Source organism: Triticum aestivum, chromosome 6B (genome assembly GCF_018294505.1).
Source record: "Triticum aestivum cultivar Chinese Spring chromosome 6B, IWGSC CS RefSeq v2.1, whole genome shotgun sequence".
Classification (NCBI taxonomy): domain Eukaryota; kingdom Viridiplantae; phylum Streptophyta; class Magnoliopsida; order Poales; family Poaceae; genus Triticum; species Triticum aestivum.
In genome coordinates, this window is record NC_057810.1 from 481,055,418 (window position 1) to 481,068,868 (window position 13,451).

Genomic DNA, 13,451 nt, shown 5'->3' on the forward strand with positions numbered 1-13,451 from the left:
ACGGCGAGGCCTAGGAAGGAGACGATGCGGAGCCGGGGAAGACGCGGCAGTGGATGCCCATGCATAGAGGAGTATGAGGGTTCACTGGTTCGCTGCGGTGTGAAGCTACTGTCGCCGTAGAATAACAGGGGGTGTGGGTGAGTAGAGGGATGGCCTGGCCAACGGTGGGAGTAGTAGGGGGAGGTGAGGCCTCCGTCGCATCGCAGCCGGCCACGGGAGGCAGGAGCACGAGGCACAACCGGCGCTGGTTTGGGCGGCTAGAGCAAGAAGACCAGAGGTTGAAGAAGCACTACGGCCGTTGGATGGACATCGTACGGTCACTGGAGCTAGAATCGTGCATATTGACTAAGTTAACAAAGCCCTCCATCCCCGTCAACTTAGTAGGCCCACAAGTCAACCTGCCACTATAATAGGTCCCAGCTAGCAGGGGGAGTATTCACTTTTTGTGCGTAATAAGGAGGCACTTCCTTGCGTGCGAAGATATAGCTGGTGGGTCCAAGCTGTCAGCGGCGGTAACGTTATTTTCGCGAAATACAGAGGCCCTTTCGGTGGGTCCCAGATGTCAGGTGGAGGAATCATTATTCTGCGCATAATAAGGAGGCATTTCCTTGCATGCGGCCGTGGACCCAGCTGTCAGCCTCTCCACGTACAGTCCACTTCAGATGCATGTCGGTCGTTGACCACATTGACCAGGCCGCGCCGAGAGCACCAGGGCGGTGGATGACGGCGAGGCCTAGGAAGGGAATGACACAAAGGCACGGAAGACTCGGCAGTTATTTCCCACGCGAAGGGGAGTACGACTGTACGAGGGTTTACTGGTTCGTCTGCCATCGCCGGAGAATAACAACAGGTGTGGGTTAGTAGAGGGATGGCTAGGCCAGCGATGTGAGTACGATGGGGCGGTGAGGCATGTGCGGTAGCATAGCCGGCCGCGGGGAGGAGGGAGCAGGCAGTCCCGCCGGGTTTGAGCGGCTGGAGCAGGAAGAGCAGAGATTGAAGAAGCACGACAACCGTTGGATGGAAATCCAACAATCACTGCTTGTGCATCAACCTTTTTTTAGGAAAGCCTCAAATCTGTGGAAAACAGCATACAACCCATTTGCCATTATTTCTAATAATTTATAGCCCATTTGCTAATTCTTAAGGTTTTTTTTGGAGCCCATATTCTTTTTATTAGCATTATAGCCCATATTGTGGCCACGGTTAAAAAATTATATGAAATTTTTGCATATTTCGGTGCTGTCCGAACTGTTTTTAATCCCGAAATTTCGAGTCACGTTCAAAATGATTTTAAAAATAAATGTGTATCAATATAAAATCCATCAAATTGTCCACACATAAAAATAAATGCAATTTAAAATCTTGAAATGAAAAAAAAGAAATTTGAAACTAATTGTCGGTTTGATGTGTTTTAAAAATGTACAGCCCATTTCTCATTACTGATAGGCCATTTTCTCGGTCAGCCGAATGAAGCTCTCCTCGTCTTGAAAGATTTGCAGCCCAACAGGCCTGACAAAGCGACTTACTTGGCAAATCACAAAAAACTGGGCTGTGGCCGTGGACACAGCTGCGGCCGTGGACCCAGCTCTCAGCCTCTCCACGTACAGTACTCTTCCGATGGAAGTCGGTCATTGACCACATTGACCACGCCGCGCCGAGAGCACCAAGGCAGTGGACGACGGCGAGGCCTAGGAAGGGGACGACGCGGAGCCGGGGAAGACACGGCAGTGGATGCTCACGCGGAGAGGAGTACGAGGGTTCACTGGTTCGGCTGCGGCGTGAGGCTGCCGTCGGCGTAGAATAACAGGGGGTGTGGGTGAGTAGAGGGATGCCTTGGGCCAGCGATGGGAGTAGTAGGGGGCGGTGAGGCCTCCGCGGCATCACAGCCGGCCACGAGAGGCAGGAGCACGCATCACGACCGGCGCTGCTTTGGGCGGCTGGAGCAAGAAGACCAGAGGTTGAAGAAGCACTATGGCCGTTGGATGGACATCGTACGGTCACTGGAGCTAGAATCGTTCATATTGACTAAGTTGACAAAGCCCTCCGTCCCCTCAACTTAGTAGGCCCACAAGTCAGCCACCCACTATGGTGGCTCCCAGCTAGCAGGGGGTTTTCTTTTTTTGTGCGTAATAAAGAGGCACTTCCTTGCGTGCGAAGATATAGCTGGTGGGTCCGACCTGTCAGCAGGGGGAACATTTTTTTCGCGAAATACAGAAGCCCTTCCCACATACAGTCCATGTACAGTGCGTAATAAGGAGGAACTTTCCTTGCATGCGACCATTGACCTCGTGGGTCCCAGCCGTTAGGCTCTCCACGTACAGTCCTCTTTCGATGACTCTCGTATGTTGACCACGCCGCGTCGAGCGCACCGAGGCGGTGGACGACAGCAAGGCCCCAGACTGGAACGACCTGGAGATGGGGAAGACGCGGCAGTGGAGTCGCAGACGGAGAGGAGTGGGAAACTTGACTGGTTCGGGTGCGGGGTGGGCCTACACTCGGCAGAGAATAACAGGAGGTGCGGAGTGGAGGGATGGCCTGGCCATCGGCGTGGTAGCGTTTCACTGAGGAGCGCAAAACAACGCCACTGGATGCCAAAGGCTGGAGCAGGCGGTCCCGGCAGCGCTGGGGGAAGAAGACGAGATATTGAAGAAGAATGTCGGCCATTGGATGTAAATCCAACGCCTTCTTAGGCTTTGACCTACTGGCCCACATGTTAGCCAGTCCATTTGTTTTTTTAGTCCATTTGGTGGGCTGGGTGAAACAATGATGTAGCATCTATGCAACCCGTTTATATATATGGTAGAATTTAAATCCCATTTGCATTTTTCTCGAAATCCGCGGACTTGCTGGGCTGGGTGAAAATATCATGTTGGGCTAGATGAAGAAATGTTATAAAAACATAAACAAATAATTGCACGTCTATTACTGCAGTGGTCAGTAAAATCTTTGCAAGCTTATGTACACAATCACTAGGAATTAACTTGCCAAGTTATATATAAACAATTATTATTATTATTTTGTAAGAACTTTCAACTTATGAAATAAAATATCATTTAAATTTGATGAGTTAATAGTACGTGGGGTATTATTATTTTTTAGGCTAGACGTGGGACAGTTGAGTTGGTTCTAGTGAAAAGTACTGGGAGAAAACTCAGTTTACATCGAAAAGAGAAAGAGGGAGAAAATTCAGAGACCTGCTGGGTCCACCTGAGGAGATTCAAAGCACGGCAGCCGAGTGAACTAATTTTTTTAACCGACAAGTGAACTAGTTACATACATAAGCAAATAGCAACTAAAAAAAGCAATTAGGTTAATGGGTTCTTAAAAGAAATATTTCGGACAAAATAGATAATTACGACACATAGGCTAATGCATGAAACACTCAGATGATAAAGGTTCTTATAAACAGATAAAGTACAACATCTAGGCCTTCCTGGCACACTTGATCATGATGTTGCGGCTGTCCGTGTACTCGTCGGTTACGGGAAGTAGACACGCCCTCATGTCCAAGATCTGCCTGTACATGTCGTAGCATGCGTATGCGTCCTTGGCCGCATAGGTTATGTAGGCTAGATTCAGAGGTACCTCCCACGTGTTCAGGTCCTTGGTATCGTTGTCTTCTTTCATGTTGGCGTATCAAGGGTCGATGATGGTCTCGGTGAGGTCAACCACGGAATCCTTCTCCTGCCCGTTGCTGATGATCTTGTATTGGTTCTGGATGTCAACAAGCTTGTTGCACCAGATGGCCAAATCATCGCGTTCTTCCTTCTCTCCACCATAGCGAAGGTGCAGTCGGCGCTGCCGATGAAATGGGCGAATGCTCCAGAACCTCTAACGGCCCTATAGAAGTGGTAGATGAGAACCTCATCCCGCACACATACCTAGGCGACGGTGATCCGCTGGTCCCTGTCAGGAGACGAATGGATGGGCACAAGGTCTAGTCCTGCAACCTTGTGCTTTCTCGTCCTGTGGGTACTGCTTGAACTCGGTGAGGCAGAGCTTCACCGAGTTCGAATCGTTGGTGTACATCACATTCAACTTGGTGCAGCCATAGGACTGAACGACGAACTCAAAGGGGAACTCCTTGATGAAGTCCATATCCATCAGGCTCACCCCTCGGATCGCCATTGGAGTCTCCTCAAGTCAACGAGTGTGTAGGCGGCGGCAGCAGTTCGTTTTTCAGCTCTTGGGGAACTGGATTCGACAGTAAACTGAGTGTGTACAGGCGACAACAGTTACTACCCCTCCCTCGTCCGCTGCACGCCCGACAGAAGATGCACCCTCGGTGCATTCAAACGCCTCCATTAAGAAACCTACTCCGGCCACACGTCAGTTCACGAGCGGGTCTGTATTGGTACTGTAATAACAGGAGTTAGTGGTCACTTTACTTCAATTTAATTAGCTTTAATAGAAATTTATACTTAAAACAAGAAATGCATTGGCTTGTTCTATCAGTGCCACAGGATCAACATGCACAACAATTAGAATTATTATTCTCAAGACGCACACGATCAGCACATTTGTCGCACTTTCACAAAGATAATACTAGCAAGTTTGAACTGTTTGTTATGGTTGTTGTCGTCTGCATCATCATGCCGTGTTTCCCAGCTTGCAAGATTCAGAACCAACAAATAAGATCCAAATAATAAGTACAACAAAGATGCCTACACATCTCATTGATTCCCAGCTTGCAAGATTCAGAACCAACAAATAAGATCCAAATAATAAGTACAACAAAGATGCCTACACATCTCATTGATTCCCAGATTGCAAGATTCAGAACCAACAAATAAGATTCAAATAATAAGTACAATAAAGATGCCTACACATCTCATTGATTCCTAGCTTGCAAGATTCAGAACCAACCCGTTAGAGCCTTTTGATAAAGTGAATATCGGGATTAAATCCATCTTGGCTAGCCATGTCATACAATCGAAGAACTTGGCGAATGCTCTTGACCGTCACAACATCTGTAGTTGAGTATTCCTGTTTGCACAGCACAAACAAGAAGAGCATGATTTCACTTTAATAGTGGCCTCTTTGAACTCAACCTGCAGCTCCACTAGGATGAGGTCAACCTCCACCTCCATGATTCAATTCATGCGCCTTTTTCTGCAGTTCACCTGAAATGAAGCAAAGATTGCATCATTCAGATAGCAAGAAGTACTTGCTCTCGTGAGCTGGCAGGTTCTTCTTTAGTAGTTGCACTAAAATTGAGGAACATTAAGGTTGGCTGTCCGGCTCATGTAAGGTGCAACTATAATTTTCTTATCCTTTTGTGCAGTTCCACTAAACTAAAATGCCATTGCCGTGACAGTGACGGCTCATCTTGCAAAGGCTAATAAAATGTTGCACGAGATTACCAGCAGAACTTGACGGAGATTTTGGAAACTCCAATCACCATTTTGTGTAGTTCCACCAAAATTGAGAGATGTTGCCCACGTGACATTTTAGTTGAATTGCACAAGACACTCATTCCAAAAAAAATGTTTTGTGCAGTTCACCAAAAGGTCACAATAGCAACAAGGTGAAATGGATATCCCTATCTGCACAAAAAGATAGAAAGTAAACAGTTGCTGATCAATAAGAATATATGAAACATATACAAAATGAAAAGAAGCATCTTAATTATGTTCATGGCAATCACGCAAGGACAGTAGAAATTTTAAAACGTCAGCAATGCTTCATGTTACCAGAAGCATTACGATCAACAATGAGATTCCTCAAATATGGGATTACTTTAATGGTGGCATTGCTAGTTTACCAGACACAGTAAATCAACAGCAACTAAAGAGTTGGTTTAAGGGAATGGGACCGTGGGGACACCAGGACACTCAGCAGCGTGAAGGAGCAACTTACTTATCATACTGGGGAAAACAGCAGGAGTGCCATTTGTAACACAGTTTAATTGCATCTTATCACTGGAGGCATTAGATTAACAATAACACTGGTTAGACATGTCCCTAAGGTAACAGTGTGATGGTTTCATTTTACATGCGCCCTTACATTAACAATAGCAAAAGGTTGGTATAAGGACATGCGACAGTGGACGCATCAGCACAATGTACCTACAAGGAGGCATAAAGTGGTGATGCCGAGTTTGTTCATGCTATGTGAGGGCAGCAAACCTAATCCTGGAGACCTTGTACTATGTGAGGGCAGCAAATCTAATCCTAGAGACCTTTTACTATGTGAGGGCAGCAAATCTAATCCTGGAGACCTTTTACTATGTGAGGGCAGCAAATCTAATCTTGAGACCTTTTACTATGTGAGGGCAGCAATTCTAATCCTGGAGACCCTTTACTATGCGAGGGCAGCAAATCTAATCCTGGACATACTCTGTTGACTTGTCCACCAGCCGCCACTTTCTATCCTTTTTTCAACCAATAATAGATCTATTCCTTATCCAGTTTGTACTGTGTTTTCCGATTATTTCCCTCTTCAACCAAGAGACCGGTTTGGTATCCAGTCTCTACTACCTTCACCATATTATTTCCTCTTTGAATCAAGTCCAAGATTCATGCTACAACTTTCCCCCCTTTCTTTGTTGTTTGAACAAAGCCCTAGATTCGAATGCATGAAGTAGCTTTACCTCTAATAATACTAAAAAATTAGGTGGCTTTGGAAGAGCTAATGGGAGTAGAAAAAGATGCACATGTAGACACATGGGGAGATGGGGCAGTAGAGCAAGGCCGTTTTCAAAGAACTTATACCTGAGGGTTGCCGGGATGTCGGCGGCGGCAGGTCGGATCTGCGGACAATACGGCAGGGAGGAAGAAGGGTCGGAGGAGCTCCCGAGCCGGCGCTGTGTCGGAGAGAACGGCACAGACAAAGGATCAGGCCTCTCCGGCAGTTGTGGGTTTCCTCCCTCGGCGGTGATGACCGCGTGAATGATGCACCTTTTAGTCCTCTACACACACCGGCCAAAGGGATCCAGCCGGATCGGTGACCAGCGGCGAGCAGAGAGAAAATGTCGCTACCGCTGTCTTGTTTATATCTGGAGAGGATGAGAGAATGAAGAGAGCAACCCTAGTAAAGCAAGCGCTCAGGCCCCTGTGTACATATATAGTGGAGTGATTATCTTTTTCTCTCCACAACAAGAATTTCAATTTGCGTACGTGGCATTAAAGAAAAGAAACTCTCTCTTTAAGGTGACTACTGTACGACTCCTACTTACTACTAGTAGTACTAGTATTGTTCACTTGTGCTCCCCGCCCCTCCATTCATTGAACAACCCCACGGGTGAATAAACATACAGTAAGTACTGTATTTATATAGAACGAACAAGCTCGAACTATTTTTGCATAGTTAAAAGTTGAGGGCAGGGCTTTTCCCGGGCAGTACGCATGACAGTTTTCGGGTAGGCGGTTTGACAGAGAGGCGAGGAGGGTGAGCGAGTGGCGGATTCTCAAACATACTGCTGGAAAGGTCGGGCTATGCGATTTGAAGGCGCGTTACTGCTGGAAAGATTTGTGATATGACCACTCACTATAGTCATGAATTACTGGCGCTCCGACCGGGGTGATGACCCCCTTCCGTTCCATGCTCTAATCTGGTGCATGAAACATCGACCCGGATGCTGGCTCTCCCACATGTCGGAGTAGTAAGAAGGAGCAAAAAATGATGCGGTATATACTAGTACTACTACTACTCAGGTCGGAGGAGTGCAAACCACGGCAGCCCAATGAACCAGCAGTGCGAACCACGGCAACCCAGTGAACCAGCAGTGCGAACCACGGTAGCCCAGTGAACCAGCAGTAGAAAACAATGTGGTGATATGGCCATAAAAAACAATGTGCTACGGTCCACACTGTAGCATGTATAGTAACACTCTTCTTTGTTTGGATCCCTGAGTTAGAGCTAGTTTGGGTTGAAATAGCCTCAAATTATCGAAACAAGAGGGGTTAGTTTGAGCTAGTTTGCTCTAACCCAGCTAAAAAAAACTAGCCCGGTGTAGAGGTTCTAATTGGGTTAGTTATCCTCGGGCCCACTAAAAGAGAACTAAAAAAATCTTCCCTAGATTGCTCCCCCCCCCTCTCGTACGACTCCTCTCTGTTCCCCATAGGGCCGCCCGCCCAAGCGCCGCTCACCCTCTCTCTCCTTCGGCCGCCCTCTCCTTCCGGCCTCCGCCACCCTACTCTGGCCGCCCTCTCCCTCCGACCTTCGAAGGTCGCCCCGCTCCCCCTTTACTGGTCGTTTTCTCCCTCTGTCGTGTGTGGCGGCGGCGCATCTACCAGGGAGGTCGTGAGAGGGGTGACTTTGTTCGTTCCTTCTCTGTCTCATAGCCATATCATTGATCTTGCTCGCTCTAGAGCTAATTCTGATTTGGAAAAGTAGATCCTGATCAAACTTGGTATAGATTTGTGGTGCATGCATGGAATTGTTTGATGCTGCTTGAGGAGGTAATAAATCTTTCTAGAGGCCCAAAGATTCAATTTACCTTTCTAGGTATTTCAGTTTTAGGCTTGCATTATTTATAGAGGCCCAAAGATTTAGTTCACCTTTATAGGTATTTCAGTTTCAGGCTTGCATTATTTCTAGAGGCCCAAAACTTTAGTTCACCTTTCTAGGTATTTTAGTTACAGGCTTGCATTATTTCTAGAGGCCCAAAGATTAAGTTCCCAATCGGCGGCAAGCGGCCCTGCTACCCATGCCGGTGTCGACCTCAACTCGCAAGGGTCGGCATCAAAGGGGTTCCCGGGGCTTGGGCTCTACAGAGCCTTCCTCCAGAGCGACGATGGCGAGCTCCTCCCTCGGTGCGTGAGGGGCTCCGGGCTCCCTCCCTATCGTGAATGACTTCCGTGATGAGTTAGCTCATGCTTTGTTTCATGGAGTGTTTTTTTGTGAAGCTTGATTGATGACTTGTATGTTTAAGTGGGATATCTCATTTGTATGGACAAAGTAAAAATTATCATGTTTTGCATGCTTGATTTGTAAAGATGGTTTGTTTATGTCAATTGTGAGTGGGAGGAGGCCACAGAAGAGCCGGCCACACCAAATCCGGCAGGAAATAGGGTCCAAAGTAGTCAAATGATTGAGAAAGAGCATTTATTGTCAATCTAACCCTGCCATCCATACACCTCTTTGGTTTAGAGTTAGTTCAGGGTTAGAATCAAACTCTAACCCCTAACTAAGTTAGAGTTCTCCTCATCTCGGTTCATCGCCATCATACTTTCCCCATTCCTGTGTTTTCAGTATCCTGCGAATCAAAGAGGCCCCTTTTTTGCGGGAAAATCAAAGAGACCCTTAGACTGGTTTAGGTCCGGTCATTTTTTTTATAAACGTGTTATGTCCAAAATTTAATGAGCGTGCTCCGGTTTCTATGAAAATAATCCGGTTTCATGTAGTAATTCATTCATTTATTTATTCTTCTGTGGGGGGTTTGCATGTAATTCGTGAGGTCTGAAATGTAAAGTACCCCGGCATATGCTCCGAGTCGTGCATGCACTACGACCCAGATGCTCTATATCCCACATGTCAGCGAATGGGAGCACGGGGAAATAGCCTAGGAGTACATATAGGAGGATAAATGCGTGAAAAAAATATGTACTGTGAAGCGTAGCTGCGGTTCAAAAAGGAGACCTAAAGTGATGAGAGCTATAGGTCGCACGCACCCAACTAGTGGTACTAGACATACGACTAATTTTTCCCACAAAAAAAGAGGCACGAGTGCTTAGTACTCCTATTCTATCAACATGAGTCCCATCTGACAACAGCGTTCATGCAACAGCTAGCTCTCCTCCCTTGTTTCTCTCTTCTAATTCTAAACTCCGCCGACGCCCGGTGGGCGGGGTAGGTTTGCTCAACTGCGGCCCCACCTCATAGTGAAAATGTTACAACTGGAATAAAAATGCCATATACTCCCTTCGTTCCTAAATATAAGCCTTTTTAGATACTATTTCAAATGGAATACATCATACAGATGTATGTAAACATAGTTTAGAGTGTAGATTCACTCATTTTGCTCCGTATGTAGTAGTCACTTGCTGGAATATTTAGAAAGACTTGTATTTGGGAACAGAGGGAGTACTATACTAATAAAACATTAAGGCCACGAGGCGATGCAGTGCTGGTTACAAGAGGCAAGAAGAAGAGATGCATCCATTGACGATGTCCACCTCCTCGACTCAGTGCGCCGGCCCACCGAACGGCGCCTAAGTAGCAGCGGCTTTTGTGGCCAGGTCGATGTGCTTCTGAACAATGGCGTCCAAAGATTCCAGCCGCTGGAAGAAGGCTAATGTCTTTCTGTCCTTGCTTGCCTTGTAGTGGCCTATGTAGACGATTTCCTCGTAGACATGGATGTGCAGGTCGACGGTTTCTTGCATGGCGAGGCACTATGTGGCGAGCGCGGCCTCGAGGTGCACATTCTTCGTCGCGACCTCCGGCACCTGCAGGGCCACCAGGGCTTGAAAGAGTTTGTCACCATGGAGGCCGATGAGGGTGGCAGGCAATGAGGAGCCTGGGCGCGTGGGCTGGAGCAGTACGGCAAGGTTGTCCGCGCGCTTCTTGACGGCGGTGAACTTGCGGATGGAGTTGACCATCATGTCATCCATGCGAGAGGCGAAGCTGGCGTCAGCAAGGGCTACGATGTCGGCGGTCGCCAGCAATGTCTGGAAACGCTGTGCGGTGCGGGGCCGCAGGCCAGCGCCTTGGATGATTTGGCACAGCCGACTGCCGCTCGCGTCCATCGCCTCCATAGGTGCTTGTGGCTTCTGGTCACTTGGTCTTGGATTGGAGTGAGCAGTGTTGCGCAGAGACTTGGGAGTAGATGGATTGGAGTGGTGGGGCGCCTTTAGGGCCTGTCTGGTTTCAAATAAGTCACCAACTTATAAGTCAGGTGACTTAAAATAGTGACCCCCTCTGCATGTAATTGAGGATGCATCATTGATCGTTCACATCGTTGCATTCACATCGTGCTGGCTCTATTCTGCTTCTCCAATTAATTCCCTCTCCATGTAATTGAGGATGCATCATTGACCGTTCAATGTCTCGGGAACCGCTACCCTCTCCCTCCTTGGCATTCAAGGACCTATGGAGGCGACTGCCACCCACGTCTATCACGTTGTCAGGAGTCAGCAGACGTTCCCGTCGAAGACGAGGTGCCTATGGTGACTTCGTAAATTTCAAGATGATAGTGCCGTGCGTGTGTGCGTTCATAGGGGTGAGTGTATGCGCATGTATATGAGCACTTGCGTCTGTACTGTGTCAAAAAAAGTAAATGCGTTTCAAAAAGAGACTTGTCAGTATAGTCAATATTGTGCACCTCGGAGAGGAAAACGATAGAACTATGTATTTATTTACGGTGCAGATTCACTCATTTTGCTCCATGTGTACTCCCTCTCGGTGTAGTCTAGTCACTTGTAGAAATCTCTAGAAGTTAAAATACTCCTTTCTGGTTTACAGGGCTATACTAGCAAGTAGTTGTACGTACTAGTACAATAGTGGGCTCACATAGCAATTTTGTCTCATGCAAGAGCCTGGCTATATGTGTGCTCAATGTTTGCAACTGCCATGTTCGGGTTGCGCTCGGCTCTTCGCCTCTTCGAGAAGACAAACAATGATGTTACTACTACTGCTTCCATAGTGTCGAATCCACTGCTGCATATCCGTCCATCGTGAGCGGGAGGGATAGCTTGTTGTAGAAATACTAGTAAGCAAAAGCATGTCCTCGTTTGCGAGCAACCGCGCGCATGGATGAGGGAGAAGGCGTCTAGTAGTAAAATCAAGCTTATCCTCATTGTACGAGTTGACATGAGACATCATAGCACTGGCCCCACATGCTTGCCTCTAAACTTGGCTGAAAGACCCGCAGTGTACAATATATATGCTGCAACCTCTAATATTTACCCACCACAAATTAAAATATATATTCCTATCTTGACCAGATGAGCGTGCAAACTACAATCACCAGGGTGACAGGTAGGGCCAGAAGACTATTTTTTTCTAAACTTTGAGACGGCCACATAGCATGGAGCCGACCCCAACGATTTTAAGCTTACAGGCACGGTACACGCTATCCTAGACTACTCTACACATGAAACTGCCACACGAGCGCTGGGCTGCGCTTGGCTCTTCGCCTTTTCGGGAAGTCGAACAATGATGGAGCACTACTGCATTGGAGGAGTACTACAGTACACTTCTGGCCATCTGACACCGATTGAACTGCTGCATGTCCACTGCGTGCGGAGGGAGAGCGTGTAGCGAAAGCTTCTCGTAGTCTTGCCAGCCACCACGCTCATGGGAGAGGGAGGGAAGCTCCAACCTTTGTGTGTATGACAGGTGGGCCCGAAAGGTGGGTGGCCAACCTGTCATACAACCAAAGGCAGGTGCAGTTGAGTCCGCGAGGGAGAGGACAATCAAACTTCTCGTTGATGTACGAGTTGACGCGACACATCAAAGCACTCCACTCGATATATTTCAATAATTTGCGTTTGCCGATGCATTAATTACAACGCATGCTTGCATGCCGTGACTCTCCTTTTGATACCTGCATGTGTTGATTTAATGCACCTTGAAGTAGTATAAAATATGTGATGGTAAAGCTTTGTAATGCCCCGGCCCAAGCGAGAGATGGTTGTGCACGAGGAGGGCGAGATCATGCAGGCCGAACAGGACCCGACAATGGAGCTCCCTAAGGTCTCGATGGACCTCACCGTGCTCCACTGCCCCTTGTGCGTCCACCCCTTAATGCCTCCAGTGTATGAGGTTCGAATACACTTCGTTCGTTCGGCGATTGAGCAAGGTGCAGGTTTCTTGATTGATGTGTTGTTCGATTGATTTTTGCAGTGCAAGGGAGGGCACCTGGCCTGCGTGGACTGCCACGTTGAGCACCCCAGGAACCAGCGGCAGTGCCAGAAGTGCGAGCGCGGCGGTGGCTTCGACGCGCGAAACACGGCGGTGGACGCCGTCCTTTCGTCGGTGAGGGTGGAGTGCCCGCACGAAGGTTGTGGGCTCTATGTCACTTACCACAAGCCCGCCGATCACCAGAGCGTGTGTTTGCTTGCGCCCTGCAAATGGCCCGTGCCCCTCTGCGGCTACGAAGGCCCGCCGCCGGCGCTCTACCACCACATCAGCACCGCGTATCCCATGCCCGTGCACAGGATCCAGTACAACAAGGTGCTCCAGCTACAAGTGCCACTGTCAGAGCCACGGCTCTTGCTGTTCGCAGAGGAGGACGACCGTGCGTTTTTCTTGGTCGGCGGCGTGCTCGACATCGGTGCGCCTATCACCATGTCGATCGTCTACATCAGAGCGGGGGTGTCCCCACTGCCACACTGCGTGTCCAAGTTGTTGGCGAACGGCCCGCCGGGGGAGCCCAAAGGCACGACCGACGCCGTCAAGGTGGAAATGGAGGTGACAAGCAGCAGGGATCCCGGCGACGTCGACATCCAGGAGCTGACCTTCTTCACAGTTCCGCCCAAGCTGCTTGCCGGGGCTAAGCTGGTGTCCCT